Source organism: Scomber japonicus, chromosome 1, assembly GCF_027409825.1.
Source record: "Scomber japonicus isolate fScoJap1 chromosome 1, fScoJap1.pri, whole genome shotgun sequence".
In the NCBI taxonomy this organism is placed as follows: Eukaryota; Metazoa; Chordata; class Actinopteri; order Scombriformes; family Scombridae; genus Scomber; species Scomber japonicus.
In genome coordinates this window covers 4,051,093-4,066,915 of record NC_070578.1, presented here as the reverse complement: position 1 = coordinate 4,066,915, position 15,823 = coordinate 4,051,093, and the positions used below count along the sequence as shown (strand labels likewise).

Sequence of the window (15,823 nt, the reverse complement as noted above, 5' to 3'; positions counted from 1 at the left end):
AACACACAAACATAAATGTGTGTCTATCTATCTATCTATCTATCTATCTATCTATCCATCTATCTATCTATCTATCTATCTATCTATCTATCTATCTATCTATCTATCTATCTATCTACCTATCTATCTATCTATTTATCTATCTATCTATCTCATCTATCTCATCTATATATCTATATTAATTTCATAAGACTAAATGATTATTAATTCTCAAATCTTTACTTTGAAAGGCCACTGGCAGACCTTCACACACACACACAGAAACACACAAACATAAATGTGTGTCTATCTATCTATCTATCTATCTATCTATCTATCTATCTATCTATCTATCTATCTATCTATCTATATATATATATTAATTATTAATTTTATAAGACTAAATGATTATTAATTCTCAAATTTTTACTTTGAATGGCACCTGGCTAGACCATTAACACACACACAGACACACACAAACATAAATTTGTATCTATCTATCTATCTATCTATCTATCTATCTATCTATCTATCTACCTACCTATCTATCTATCTATCTATCTTATAGCATTACAGTTCTATTTTCTAAAATGCTGCTATTAATGTGACTTGAATGAAGCTTCAACTTGTCTCAAAGCAAGACAGCTATGGCCAGTTTGATATGCTTGTTACAATGTTTTCTTGGTTGCAATCATTTAAACGTTGGACCATTTCATGTAATTCAAATACAATTGCCTTTTATTTATAAAAGGCATCAAGTTGGAAGTACAATCTGGGCTGTCTTTTTCTTTCAACGCTTCAATAGGTAGATCTTGCCTTTCACCAAGGTGGAGTTCAGGGATCTTGGGCTTAAAAAGGTTGGAGACCACTGCACTAGGGTGACCATTTCCATAACACGAAAAAGGAGGACATTATGCGGCATATCAATAAATTACTACGGTGTACATAGGACTCTGGGGTACTCTCATTTACAGTACAATTTTGAGTAGTTTCAATGTGATGTTTGTGTAGCTGAATAGGAAAACATATTAATGAAAAGTCAAAAAGTGTTTGTTCACAGTATTTGTATTTATTCAATACATTGTGGTGTTCAAAAAGTGGCCACTGAGATGAATCTTTTTAAGTGCAGAGTGCCACAAAGCGTAACATGTGTGAACTTATATGTAAAAAACAATGAACAGGTAACATACATAATCAAAAAATGTTTATTTAAAAAGCCTAAATAACCTTTTATGTAAACAACAAAGGAGATTGTAAACATTCAACTGTTAAAAAAGTATAGCATTTCTGAAGTGCTTCAGTCTTTTGGGCACACACACAGCCACAGTGTCTGTGTGTGTGCAGCAGACCTGTATTTAAGCAAACTCCACATTCACCCTCTGTAGCAGCTCAGGAGACAACAGCCCCCCTGTCATCATGGCTTCCAAGCCCCCACTGCCCCTAGGCCTGTTTATATCCTGCAGAGACTGGTACAAATAACAACATAGCAACAATATAGTTACACCTGCTCAACCTCTGTGCAGATATTATTATCTGGATTACATCCAGGGATTCATCAAACTGATGTGAAAAATATTCACAGTGTGATAAGTCTTTTAGCACTTGTCGATCCACGTCCCCTGACATTTCCTCGACTCTCCTGGCCACTGTATTGGGGCCAAGCTGGACACTGCGGAGCGCGGTTTTGATGTCGTCTTTGTTTTTGAAGCTGTTGAAAACTGTCTCTGCAGTGATGGCCATCGCCTCCTTGAATAAATCGCCATCTGTAAAAGGCTTCTTGTGTTTAGACAAAAGGTGACTTACACGAAATGAAGCTTCAGTCGCAGCCTTATTTTGAGCAGCAGGTTTTGTGAAAAGCGACTGCTGGCCCTTCAACTTTCCTAGCACGGATTGCGCTCTTGGCGGGGAAGCTGTCTTTGAATTTGTCGTGGTTGGTGTTGTGGTGACGCTCCAGATTTCCTCTTTTATTTCTGGATGGAAATTATACGTTTTCGACTTCTTTCTTGGAGCCTCTGCTATGCCAGCTAACGACATTGCAGTCTATCAGCTATCACCTGCTAGTGCCGTATATTGTCATTTTGTGACAGTAAATGTGCTGTGTGATCTTATTGGTCAATTTAATGCAGCCTGTTACGCTGAAAATATACAATGACTGGATTGAGAGAGATAGAGATAGAGTGAAAGAGAGGAGCTTGCAAAACTGAACATAAATCAGCCATAATGTATTTGTGTGATTATTCTTCTATTATTTTCGGGATCTACAGGGAATGTTTCAAAGATCTACCAGTCGATGGCGATCGACGGGTTGGCGACCACTGCCCTAGTGTATAAGCTTCAGGCTCTGGGTCTATTCCCTCTTCTAGTTCTCTAATGGTACCTGCAGCTTGTTCTTGGGAGTCTCTGTCTACACAATAACTCACTGATAGTGATTTTAATTATGCAGCCCATATATCAATGGAGAGAGTAGACAGGAGTCCAGGATGTCTTGTATTGAAAAGGTTTATTTTTACTCCATGGAGGAGAAACGAGCGAATGATCAGTACACGTTACATGCCCTGATGCTTCCTTCAATTCTGAAGTTTCTCTCCTCCGGGGATAGACTTTAAACCACACAGATAATGCCCATGGTTGAGCCATGCCCAAATATGGACAGATCCAACACATCTACGATATACAGAATTTAGTCTACTGGTCTATAGACAAAACATTGCTTAGACCTCACTCAGGACCTTTGTCCTACATCCAACACTATATCAAACCTCTGACTCCAGCTGCCTCTACCCCATTCAGGGAAAACAGTCAAACACATATCTGACCTCGGCTGCTATAGCAACACTATCAGAGTGGCTCCTGTTTTCCCCAAAAGGAGCAGACACACTGCTTACCACTATCTCAAGAGGAGACAGTGTCTAAACCCTATCATTTGGTGAGGCCTTGCGATGACCGCACAGCCTAGTTTGACCCAGTGCATATTAATGAAGGAAAATTCCCTAACAATCCCCTCTTATTGATCAGGAGATCAATACTGACTACCCATACTCTAGACATCACAGTGGCAAGACTACCCACGGAGTACCCCAGAACAGAAGCAGCATCTACCTTACAAATCCACAAAAGTCACATAAGACAAAATCAAATAGTATTGAAAACATAAACTCACACAGTAACATCATTCCATTACAATTAATGTCCCTAGGGAAAAATAAAATGAATTGAAAAACATTTCATGAAAATCATTGAAAAACATTTAATGCAAATCATTCCCCTCTTATGTACCACATATGCCTATTCTGTCACATGACACATGAGTTCCGCCTTCCGGCCAACAAGGGCAGTTGTGAAGCTCACCCTCAAAGGAATGAAGAACCCCTGTAATACTGAAGTATTAGGAGCTCAGGACAGACGTCATGAGTCATATGCACCTATCTCACAGAAGCTATATTTCCCTAAAGATCCTGAAAAAGCAAACAAGAACCCTGTGCTAACTACTCCTAGTCTAGCAAAGCACTTAAGGCCACGCCTCGATGGTATGGAGGTAACAAGACCTATGGTTTACTTTATCTTATCCTATTAGGAAACCTTACACTTTAAAAGGTGGTACATACATACACATGTGATTTACAGCAATACAGCAAAATACTCATTTCATCCCTGAAAAGGAAAAGTTAAATCACATTAACAATTTTAATCATTGTCACACATTTAATTTATGCACTGACGAGTCTTCAACCCATGTACTTAACGTACAGTCGAGGGTCACCACCATGGAGAGGTTACTAGCACTTTTGATGCATGGTGGCCTTGAATCCATCATCCGTTTCATCCTCTTCATCAGTTGCAGTTTTTCCTTTTTCATTGCATTCAAATACACATTTATGAAATCAAAATCACATACAACATTCTCTATAAACTAAACAAAGAAATTATTCTGCTTATTCAAACTAGAGAAATGTTTAACCGTACTTCATTAAACAAAATAATTCAAGTGATTAATAGTTATTTTGAAATTTGGAACACACAATAAAATCTGGATTCGTTAAAACAATGAACCCTGAAAGGAAAATAAAACAAGGAGTACATGAACACACAGAAGCCTCTGAGTTTCATCCGCAGACAGCAGGTGATACGCATCTGCCTCAGTTTAACACTCAGACACATCACGCCTCCCACTATCTGACTCCCTGATTCATTAAACTAAATACTTTTGCTTATAGACCTGAGGTCTCCTCCTCCTCGTCATCATCCTCCACGGAGAGGTCATCCAGCCCAAGACGCTGTATCCACTCCTCAAAGCCTCGAAAATCATAATATCTCATTGTCACATTATTGTTAACATTTGCGTCAACAGTTGTACACACCTGGGGTGCTTGAATGACGGATTTAGTGGTCTTCTTCACCATCAGCTTAATCAGCCAACTCATACAGGCACAGAGGAGGATGAGGAGGAGAATGATGACCAGCAGTGTAGTCAAAAGCTTGATCAGGTTGGACCCCCATGGCCCAAAGATACCTGAAAAATCTGGTTTGTTTCTCCAGGGCTCTCCCGCAGAGGGCACCCCCTCTTTGAGGACTCTGTAACTACGACTGTATCACGAGCAGAGAAGCCTCCCTGCTCTCCATCTCCTGAAACTTTCAGACCGGTAACTTGGCCCAGTCCACCTAGCAGGAGTGAAAATATGAGTAATCGTCTGATTACCTGCAATTGACCTGCACATCCTCTCCGGCAGCTGGGGGGGCAAGTCTGCACCATATGGCATGAATCCATTCTGCCTTTCCTTCGACCTTTAAAGCTGCCCTGGTTGTCAGCAGCACCTGGTACGGTCCTTTCCACCTAGGAGACAAAGACACTTTTTCCAGAGATTTGATTAGTACATAGTCACCCTCCTTAAAAGGATGAATTGGTTCCTCTGATGGTTTGGGGAGCCTCTTGGATACCTGCAAATGATATTTTCTCAAAATCTCTGTTAGTTTTTTCACATAATCAGTCATGAACTCATCCGTCCAGAGCAAGGTAGTTTTGTGTGGAGTTAAAGGGGGGCTTGTCCCTGTGGACATTGGCCTCCCCATCAACACTTCATGAGGACTAAGTCCTGTGGTTGCGTTTGGTGCACTTCGAATTGAATACAACACCAGAGGTAGGGCGTCAGGCCATTTTAGACCCGTCGCCATTACCGTTTTAGTCAGTCTTTCTTTGATAGTTGCATTCATCCTTTCAACTTGTCCTGAACTTTGTGGGTGATAAGGAACATGTAACTGCCACTTGAATCCTAAAATAGCTGACAGTCCCTTTGTGATGTGTGATACAAAAGCTGGACCTCTGTCACTATCTATTCCCTGTGGCACCCCGAATCTTGGGATTACTTCCCTTAGAAGACACTCCACAACAGTTCTGGCATCTTCTTTCCTGGTTGGGAAGCATTCAACCCACTTTGAAAATCGATCAGTTATGACTAACAAATACTTGTAGCCTTGACAACTGGGCATATGTGCAAAATCTATTTGCATATTTACAAATGGACCTGATGGGGGTTCTAAATGGTCATGTCGCACAGTGCTGTTCTGTTTTCTGGTCTGTTGGCATATCAAGCAACTTTCAACAAGAGTTTGTGAGACCTGTGTGATACCCGGTGCAAACCATTGTGAGCGAATAACATCATTGATCACCCCTCTTCCGACATGTGCTGGTCCGTGTGTAACACGTGCCAGAACATGTAGGAGAGCTCGAGGACAAACTGGTCGACCATCAGGGTGGAGCCACAAGCTAGACTCCACATCAACTGTACAACCTTTTCTCAACCAAAGACTACGCTCCCTATCATCAGCGTGATTTTGCAACATCACGACATCATTAACGGAGGGTAGCGAAAATGGATGGACAGGCTGTGTGGAGGCACACTGACGTACCATGGAGGAAGAGGAAGTTGCTACTTGTTTGGCTGCGAAATCAGCCATTGCATTTCCTCGTGAAACAGGATCATTTTCCTGACTGTGAGCAGCACATTTCACAATTGCAAGCTGGAACGGGCGCATAATGGCGTCTAGCAGGTCATTTACCAACGCATGATGTTGTAATGGCCTGCCAGACGATGACACAAACCCTGTCATTTTCCATAATTGACCGAAATCATGAGCTACACCAAAAGCATATCGTGAATCAGTGTAGATGGTGGCAGTTTTACCAGAAGCGATAATACAAGCCCTACTAAGGGCATATAGTTCTGCTGCCTGCGCTGAAGTGCTAGGAGGCAGAGCTCGTGCTTCTAAAACCTCCCAATCATTTACTACTGCATAGCCTGCTAGGTGAACGTTGTCAGATGGTCTGCTAGCTGAACCATCAGTGTAAAGAATCATCTCAGAGTTAGGTATTGGTGTCTGCAATAGGTCTGGCCTTGGTGATGTACACATATCAATAGTAGCAATGCAATCATGCTCAATTTCAGTTGTGTCAATCAGTAGAAGGAGAGTGGCTGGATTTAAGGGGGGTGAGCGCTTTAAAGTTATGTGTGGGCTGGAAAGGATAGTTGCCTCATAACCTGAACGTCGGGCTGCTGTCATGTGTTGAGTAGCTGATGTGTTTAAAATGTGTAAAGCTGCATGCGGAACGTGCACGACACAGTCATGAGCCAGTACAATGGGAGCGGACTTATCAAGCAGAATAGCAACTGCAGCCACCGCTCTCAGGCAACCCGGCATACCAAGGACTACAGGGGTCAGTCGAGACGAATAGTACGCCACAGGACGGTAGTGAGACCCATGTTTTTGTACTAGAATGCCTGTAGCAAAGCCTTCTCTCTCATGTACGTGTAGATGGAACGGCTGATGATAGTCCGGCAATCCTAATGCTGGAGCCATGGTGAGAGCATGCTTTAAATTCTGAAAAGCTTTTTGCATGTCATCAGTCCATTGAACTGCAGTGAGAGCTGACTGCAGTGTGGCTGCTCGCAATACAGAGTCCATAGCCGCATACTCATAGATCCAGTGTCTGCAATAGTTCGCCATCCCTAAGAATGAAAGCATGCCCTTCTTAGTTCTGGGGGGAGGCATGTTGACCAGCAGTTTCACCCTTTCTGGTGATAGGAGGCGCTTGTCCATCCTTCAGGAGGTGACCCAAATATGTGACCTCAGATCGGCAAAATTGCAGTTTGGGCAGTGATGCTCTATGTCCACACTCAGCCAACCTCTGCAGGAGCAAGATTGAATCAGTTCGACAAGCTTCCTCGGATGGAGAGGCTATCAAAAGATCATCTGCGTACTGCAGAAGTGTTGAACCCCCTGGGAAGTGGAGGTCATCAAGGTCTCTTTTTATCGCTTCTGCGTACACTGTTGGACTCTCAACATAACCCTGTGGCAAACGCCGCCATGTATACTGTTTGCCTTTGAACGTGAATGCAAACAGATACTGGCTATCTGGATGCAATGGTATAGAGAAAAAAGCTGAACATAGATCAATGACTGTGTAGTGTGTTGAATTGGATGGTAACGAGGCTAAAATCGAATTAGTGTCTGGCACAATGGGAGCTGTGGGCACGACAATATTATTAATAGCCTGCAAATCTTGCACAAATCTCCATTCATCTGGACGATTTGGCTTTGGGATGGGCAAAATGGGTGTGTTGCATGGACTGGAAGTTTGCACCAGTACATTTTGATCCAATAGAGATTGAATAACTGTTTCAATTCCAGTAATGGCTCTGTGAGGCAAGTTATACTGTCTGATAGCTGGCAATGTGACATTTGGTTTGAGTGTGACTTTATGAGGTGGAGCCGAATTCACAAAACCTACATGATTTTTATGTTTTGCCCATAAATATGAGGGAACCTCTGATAATTCTGATGGAGCCCCATATTCTGCAGGGTGAGGTGGCTGAAACAAAACAAATGTGCTATCTGGTAACTGAGTGTTCTCACTTAATGATAACAAATACAGTTCCTCACCCAAGTGTATTATTGTTTGGTTTTGAGAGGCTGTTACAGCTCCTCTCAGTGCTTGGCATCGAGCCACCATTTTACCAAGATGTTTTGCCTCTTTTCCGGGCGCAACAGCTACAGTGATGTGTGGAAATGAATCTTTAGCATCAAACAGTGTATGTTGTGTATCAGACAGTCGAATTGGAATAGCGCACCCCTGCGGACCAACAAACAAACATTGCTCACTCTCCAACCCTTCTTGTTTGTTTAGGAAATCATTAGCCAATACCTTATACTGCTCCAAAGGGTTAAAGACTGCTGTGCAATGACACGTCAGGAGAGGCCTCATGGCAGACATCAATGATGCACATGCTGGTGATGTTGTGGCAATTTTCTGAATGTTGGGCACTGTGAACATAGAAGACATGTTAAAATTTGGCAATGTCCAACAGTACAAACAATCAACAGTGGATTGCAAAAACTGAAATGCTTGGGCTGCTCTGTGATCAGGTAGGGTTAAAAACAACCCTTCAGGGGTGCAGTGAATTGTTGCATGGAGCTTACAAAGCAAATCTCGCCACATGAGGTTAATTGGGCTCTTTTCAGATATCAGAAAAGAGTGCTGTACATTTGTGCCTTCTACGCTTATCTCAGTTTGATGTGATAATGGCTCTTCATTAGGAATGCCAGAGACTCCGACTGTTGTGATAAATCTAGAGGTCGGAGTGCACACATGCTCAGAAGATTTTACTGTGGAGATAGTTGCTCCACTGTCCACCAAAATATCAACATTATTACCATTAACTTGAACTGACATCATTGGATCTTCAGAGGGATTTTTGGAAATTTGAATTGTTGCAGCTTGAATGTGAATTGGTTGTTCTGATCCTATCTCTCCATGGCCTCCCTATGCTTGATTGTAATATGTCTGTGATGTGTGCGCAGCTGGCTGAGGTGTGTGTGTGTTAGGAGGAGGAGAGTAAGGGTTCGGCTGTTGAGAATATTGGGGCGCCTGTTGGGGTTCGTATGTGAGGCGAAGCTGGTTTGGATTTATGGGATTACTTTGACACTCCAGTGTCCCTTTCTTCCACATCTGCGACAATTTGATTTCTTTTTGTTGTACTTTCTGTATGTGGGCTGCTCTCCACTCTGATATGGTGCCTGTTGCATCATCTGTTTAGACCTAGAGTTGGATCTTTCAGTAGTGAAAATACCACTCCTGTACATATCCATCAGCTTGCCTTTTGTTGTTTTCCAACCTATTCTTTGCCAATCTGGGGCTGACAGTTTGTATGCTGTGGAAATTTGCGGTTTCAAATTTTGCAGCAAAGTGTGAATGGCAAGGAGAGCATTCTCCTCTCGTTTCATACCAGCATTATTATCCCACACTTGCATAAATCGCTGAAGAAATTCAGGCACACCCTCATTAGGACCTTGAACACAGTCAACCACTTCTGAGAAATCACACTGCTTTTTAGCACATTTTGTTACTGCTGTTTTAGCTTCATTGTTCATCCAATCACTCATAGGTTTGACTTGCGGCCACCGGCCATCCTCCGTTGCGACAGGGAAAACAAACTCATCCTTACACAGAGGCCAATGAGTGCGATATGTACATTCAAGCAACATTTGGACATCAGGCATCAGACTGTTATACACCTTACATGTTTGAGGCAACCACACCCAGTACTCCTCAGCCTGTGTTATTGGATTTGGAGACTTTCTGGCCAAATCCAAAATTTCAGCAGGTGTCCATGGTTTGCAAACAGCTGTCTCCCCAATCATTATTTTAGGAGCATTAAGGAAACCTGACCCTGTGTCTGCCTGTTGTCTCTGTCTAGTAACTCTGGGTGATGTATTTGTACTCCCAGGTTTTCTGTTTGTGGTACGGCAACGGGAACTTCTAGCACCTCTTGAAGCTTGTGCTCCAGCTCTCTCAATTTTCTCCCCCTCTGTGTCAAATTCTGATTCACCTTCACAGCTCTCATCTGATGCATTTGAGTCTCCAGTCTCAGTTAAGAGAGCTATCTTTGACTTTTTAAGCCAGTATTCTGATTTCTTTCTTTCTAATCCTGATTGTCCAAGGCTACTCTTTTCTTTCGGCCTCACAGCCTGTCCTGTGTTATCTCTCTTTTCCCTTTCTTCTGCCTCCAGCTTCTCTCTTTCCTGTCTGGCCCTAGCTTCTGCTAGCTCTTTCTCCTGTCTAACTCTATCTGCAGCTTCTGTTAGCTCTCTCTCCTGTCTTTACCTTTCTGCCAACTCTCTCTCTTGTCTAACTCTATCTGCAGCTTCCGCTAGCTCTCTCTCTTGTCTGTATCTTTCTGCTAACTCTCTCTCCTGTCGAACTCTATCTGCAGCTTCCGCTAGCTCTCTCTCCTGTCTGTATCTTTCTGCTAGCTCTCTCTCCTGTCTAGCTCTATCTGCTAGTTCTGCTACTCCTTCTCTATCTGCAGCTTCGGCTAGCTCTCTCTCCTGTCTAGCTCTTTCTGCAGCTTCCGCTAGCTCTCTCTCCTGTCCGTATCTTTCTGCTAGCTCTCTCTCCTGTCTAGCTCTATCTGCTAGTTCTGCTACTCCTTCTCTATCTGCAGCTTCGGCTAGCTCTCTCTCCTGTGTAGCTCCTTCTGCAGTTTCGGCTAGCTCTCTCTCCTGTCTAGCTCTTTCTGCAGCTGCTACTCTTTTTCCCTCCATCACTGCAGCAGTCTGCAGGAGGAAATCTGTATCAGCTGTGGCTTGCCGTAAGCTGGCCTGTTCATCTGTGTTACTGTGTCGGGCAGGATTTGTTTTAGTGAGCTTGGGATAGTTGGAGACTGAATGTTTACTTTTCTGTAGCTCTGGACGTACAAATTCAACATCTTCCAAAACAGTTAGCAGTTCTTGCTGAGAGGGAACTTTAGCTTGACGCTTTGCCCAATTGTGCATCATAGCTGTGGCACATGCACGCAAATTATCACCATGTCTTTGCTTAATGTTGGTCAACTCAGTAGCTCTTGTCTGCAAAGCCGCTTCTAGCATAGGAATATGATGCGTCTCAACACGGGCAGCGATTTTCTCTATGACAGCTTTCAACTCAGCAGAGCACTTCTCAGGCCTTTTCTCATCCACATGCACTCCATATCTCTGACGAGCCACAGTTATCCACACTTGCATGCATTCTCTCATGTAAGCAAAGTTCCAGGATGGATTACCCATGTTTGTGTTAACATTCATCTCAGCCATTTGCAGTTTCTCTTTCTCAAACGACGTATCATTGCCCTTTTTTTTTTTTATCACTTTACAACATCAGATACACATACAATTTCAACAGCATCTAGGACTCCAACTCCTCTTTTACAATAGCAGCAGTGTTGGTTTGAAGCTTAGAATATACGTGTATACACAAATTACCGGCGCCAAGGCTCAAACCGAGCCATGTTTCCCAAAGGACACAGAGCAGATAGTCCGCAATCTTGATTTAAGCGAGGTAGATCCAATTACTATCCCCGAAAACGTCTTTTCTTACAGCTTAAACCTCATGCGGGTCCCCCTGTGCCGAGCGCAGCCCGAAGCTGGCCCAGAAACCAAAAACAGCCACAATGTGGCCCTACGAGGGGTCGAAAACACCCACCCCTCCTGACCCTCCAACACCACACACTCTGCTATTACAACCAATCGTTGTCAATCACACTGATTCGGATACAGTATCCATGTTTTAGTCAAATGGATATTTCGTCTGTGATCAGTGCCAATTTATGGGCTTTCTTATTTTTGCTTTTGTCAATTTGCAAAATTAAAATCAAAAAGGTTCTTTTATTTTGATCTCGTCAAACAACGACATGGTAAGGCATAAATTCCTAAAATTTGCACTTACCCAGTCGTTGTTATGTTGAGATCCTGTTCCGGTGACGCCAGTTTGATAGTGATTTTAATTATGCAGCCCATATATCAATGGAGAGAGTAGACAGGAGTCCAGGATGTCTTGTATTGAAAAGGTTTATTTACTCCATGGAGGAGAAACGAGCGAATGATCAGTACACGTTACATGCCCTGATGCTTCCTTCAATTCTGAAGTTTCTCTCCTCCGGGGATAGACTTTAAACCACACAGATAATGCCCATGGTTGAGCCATGCCCAAATATGGACAGATCCAACACATTTACGATATACAGAATTTAGTCTACTGGTCTATAGACAAAACATTGCTTAGACCTCACTCAGGACCTTTGTCCTACATCCAACACTATATCAAACCTCTGACTCCAGCTGCCTCTACCCCATTCAGGGAAAACAGTCAAACACATATCTGACCTCGGCTGCTATAGCAACACTATCAGAGTGGCTCCTGTTTTCCCCAAAAGGAGCAGACACACTGCTTACCACTATCTCAAGAGGAGACAGTGTCTAAACCCTATCATTTGGTGAGGCCTTGCGATGACCGCACAGCCTAGTTTGACCCAGTGCATATTAATGATGGAAAATTCCCTAACACTCACCAAAGTAAATATACAGCTATACCACTTTGTTATTTAGCTGATATTAAGTTAACATACTAGTGATCTCATGTAATGGACCTTAGGATCCTTACCAGGGACACATAAACCTTGAATAATTTCAATACAGTTCGGAGATGAATCAACAACTAAAGAAGGCTATCAAAAAAATCAATGACATATGTTTTGTGTTGTTGCTGCATACTAATTACAATACAACAGCAATGTAACATGAGTAATTAACAAGTTAAACATATAACAGTAAAGATCAGCATGTATTGCAGGGTGAGGAAAAATTCAAAAAGTAGACAAAATCTCCAAGTTCCAGTAAGGTGGGTGAAACGTAAAACACAATTAATAAAGAGACAAGGCCAGTGAACATTCTGCTATTTTATTCTTCTAGTCCATTGCAATTTAGGAGGAAATATAGTATTTTCACTATAATCAGTGAATACATGTTTATGTACTATTATAGGTCAATATAGAATATATTGATACCCAGAGGGAAATTCAGCCCAGCTCTATAGTCATTAAAAGCTCTGCCTTTACCAGCTGCAACTTTACACATTGATCCATAATAATTATAATATAATCATATAATTATTCTGAAATTGGATATTTTGCATCATGAATAGTTTTGGTACTTAAAGTATGTTCAGCACTAATACTTAACTGAGTATTTATATACAGTGTAATATTACTACTTTTCCTTTAGTAAAACGTCCTACTGATTTACATATAGTGAAAACTGGGTGTTACATAGTTAAGTCTTACTTTAATAATATTCTTATTTTAATGTTAACTTTTTTATTTTTATGTTAACATTCGTATTTTAATGTTGACATTTTTTAATTTTATAGTTAAGTGCAGAGATAAATGTAAATGTGGTCTTATTTTAAACAGTGTAGGCTGTATGGCTGAGAGTCAGAGCAGAGAAGAGCAGAATACTGTGGTGTCCTTTCTGCCTTCACCTCAGCCTTAATTAATGGCCCATCAAGGGGAGGGGCTCCTCCCCCCGCACCTGCTCTGCTGCTGCGGCTCCTCACCACAGTCTATGCTCCTCACACAGTCACAGAGCAGGCTGATCTCCCCCTCCCCCACCTTTCAGCCGAGGCATGCTGAGGCATGCAGGAGCATAGACATATATACGTAGACGCCGCATTGACTGTGGAGAGGCGTGCCTAAAGCGCCGCCATCTTGGTACGGGGTTAGCAGAGACAGTAGTACATGTATGTCTAAGGAGGTAAGAGGTACTCCACAGTCTAAAAATAGAATTATTCACTGAAATGTCGACCGATCTCCAAACGGTAGTGCAGCATTATATGCAGTCATTCGTATGCTGTATGCTTACCATTACCATTAATTTATAAGTTATAATTTATAAGTATAATATACTAATACACACATTCACGCAGCACCACAGCAAGTTCATTCAAGCGCTTCATAAACACTCAGAAGTTATAAAGCAAGCATTTATGTAGGCCTACCGGTTTATTTCGTGGAAATGTTAGCTTTAAATAAACAGGATGTGAAATTATTGATGAAGTTTATACATAGCGTTAACATTAGCGTAGCTCGCTAAGATAGCTTATCTTTTTAACTGTATGAGGACAATGTTATCTAGGATCAGCGATCGAGGATACATACAGTCCATATTATCGCTCAATTTAAAAGAAATATGACCAATTTGCAGCCATTTTGTTAATTACAGAGATATTAGAAAAAATAAGTTCACTTTTCTTCTGAAGTTAGCATTTACGCTAGCAACATGACAGCTATGGATGGTGCTTGGATACAATCGGCATAATGATTACTATAACTTATTGAATATTATAAGTTAAAGATAAAGTCACAATACATGCACAGTAACAGCAGATTCACGTACACGCTGTGTGTTTCCATGGTTACAAAAACACTTGCTGTAGAGTTATCAGGACTGTGGTTGGTTGTTAATGTTAAATTGCTGTTTACTTAACCTTTTTTGTCCTTTTTACAGATCATTGATCCACATCATTTATCAAGTAAGCAAGTCTTTAAAGTACTTTATGCCTTATTTTTGTTTCTTTTTAATATCTGAATCTGCACACCACTTGCACAATGACATGTACAGTAACAGCTATTTAACTGACAGTTTGTGTTTTGCTTGTGTTTTCTGTTTTAGATGCCCTGACACTACAAATGGGGACTGCAAACGAATTAACCTTTTCTCAGGCAGATCAGAAGAGGCTGCATTACACCACAGACCAGTCAGGAGGGATTGGACGCCCTTAGAAGCTGTGAAATTTATTGATTAAATAAATGACTGTTTAAAAAAAAATGTGTGGATTGTCATTTGCTATTAGAGAAAAACCTGTTTAATAAGGCCCATCATATTTAGGCCTATGTCCATAACACCCTGACTGTAGATAAAGCATGATTTGTATTATTAGCCTATTTTTATAAAGGCATATTTAGTAATTATTATAGTTTAATATTATTATATTTAATATTGAAATATCATTGAAAGCAGGTTGATCTATAGTTAGGTTGAAATTTCAACATTGTTTCAACATTTGTGTTAGTTGAAATACCATTGAAATTCTGTTGATCTTCAGTTAGAAAGTCAACATTTCAATTTTAATTGAGGGTGCAAAAATGATTTTGAATCAACATCAGAGTTCAACGCAGGCCCGTCGCAACAGGACAGGCAAACCAAGCAATTGCCTTGGGCCCCGAGCTGGCCGGGGGCCCCCAGACAACGACTGGTTATGAATTGAATGCAACAACAAACTGTGTGCGCGCCCCTTTAAATGCTGTGATGGTCAATGCAGGAAAGTGCAGCGACACTGTTATCGGAATCCCCCTCAATGGGGCCCCCCACAGTTGCTAGCTCGGCGGCTATCTCGGCTGCTAGCTCGGCGGCTAATTCGGCGGATAGCTCGGCGGCTAACTCGGTGGCTAGCTCATCTGCTAACTCGGCGGCTAACTCGGCTTCCCAGACCATGTAGCCACCTACCCATTTGACATGCTGAACTACATATACAGTGAAAAGTTACTGGATCTTTACAGTAATTTAAGCATTGCCTTGCAGCTACTCCTGACTCTCCCTGTGACTGTGACCTCAGGTGAGAGGAGCTTTTCAGCTTTGAAGCTGATAAAGACATACATGAGATCTACCATGAGCCAAGAGAGGCTCACAGGATTGGCCGTTACGTCAATTGAGTGTGATGTTCGCCGGTCTTTGGACATGGAGGACATTGTGGTTGCCTTTGCTGAAGCTAAGGCTCGCAAACAGCAGATGTAGATAATTTGCATATTTTTTAAAGGTTAATCTTATATGTGTGTGTGTGTGTACTTTTATCTATGTTGGATTTTATATTTAATACCGAATTTGCAATTTTTTGTATGTGTTGATTGCAAATGTTCAAATAAAATAAGTAAACATACCATGTGTGCAGTAGCCTATATGCAACATTTGTAAGCAGTATTTG

General features: G+C 41.7%; 1 pseudogene; it reads right to left on the bottom strand.

Annotated features, from left to right (window-relative positions):
- Positions 1-4,459: 4,459 nt before the first annotated feature.
- Positions 4,460-11,076, bottom strand: LOC128361612 (uncharacterized; annotated as a pseudogene).
- Between the last annotated feature and the right edge of the window lie 4,747 nt (positions 11,077-15,823).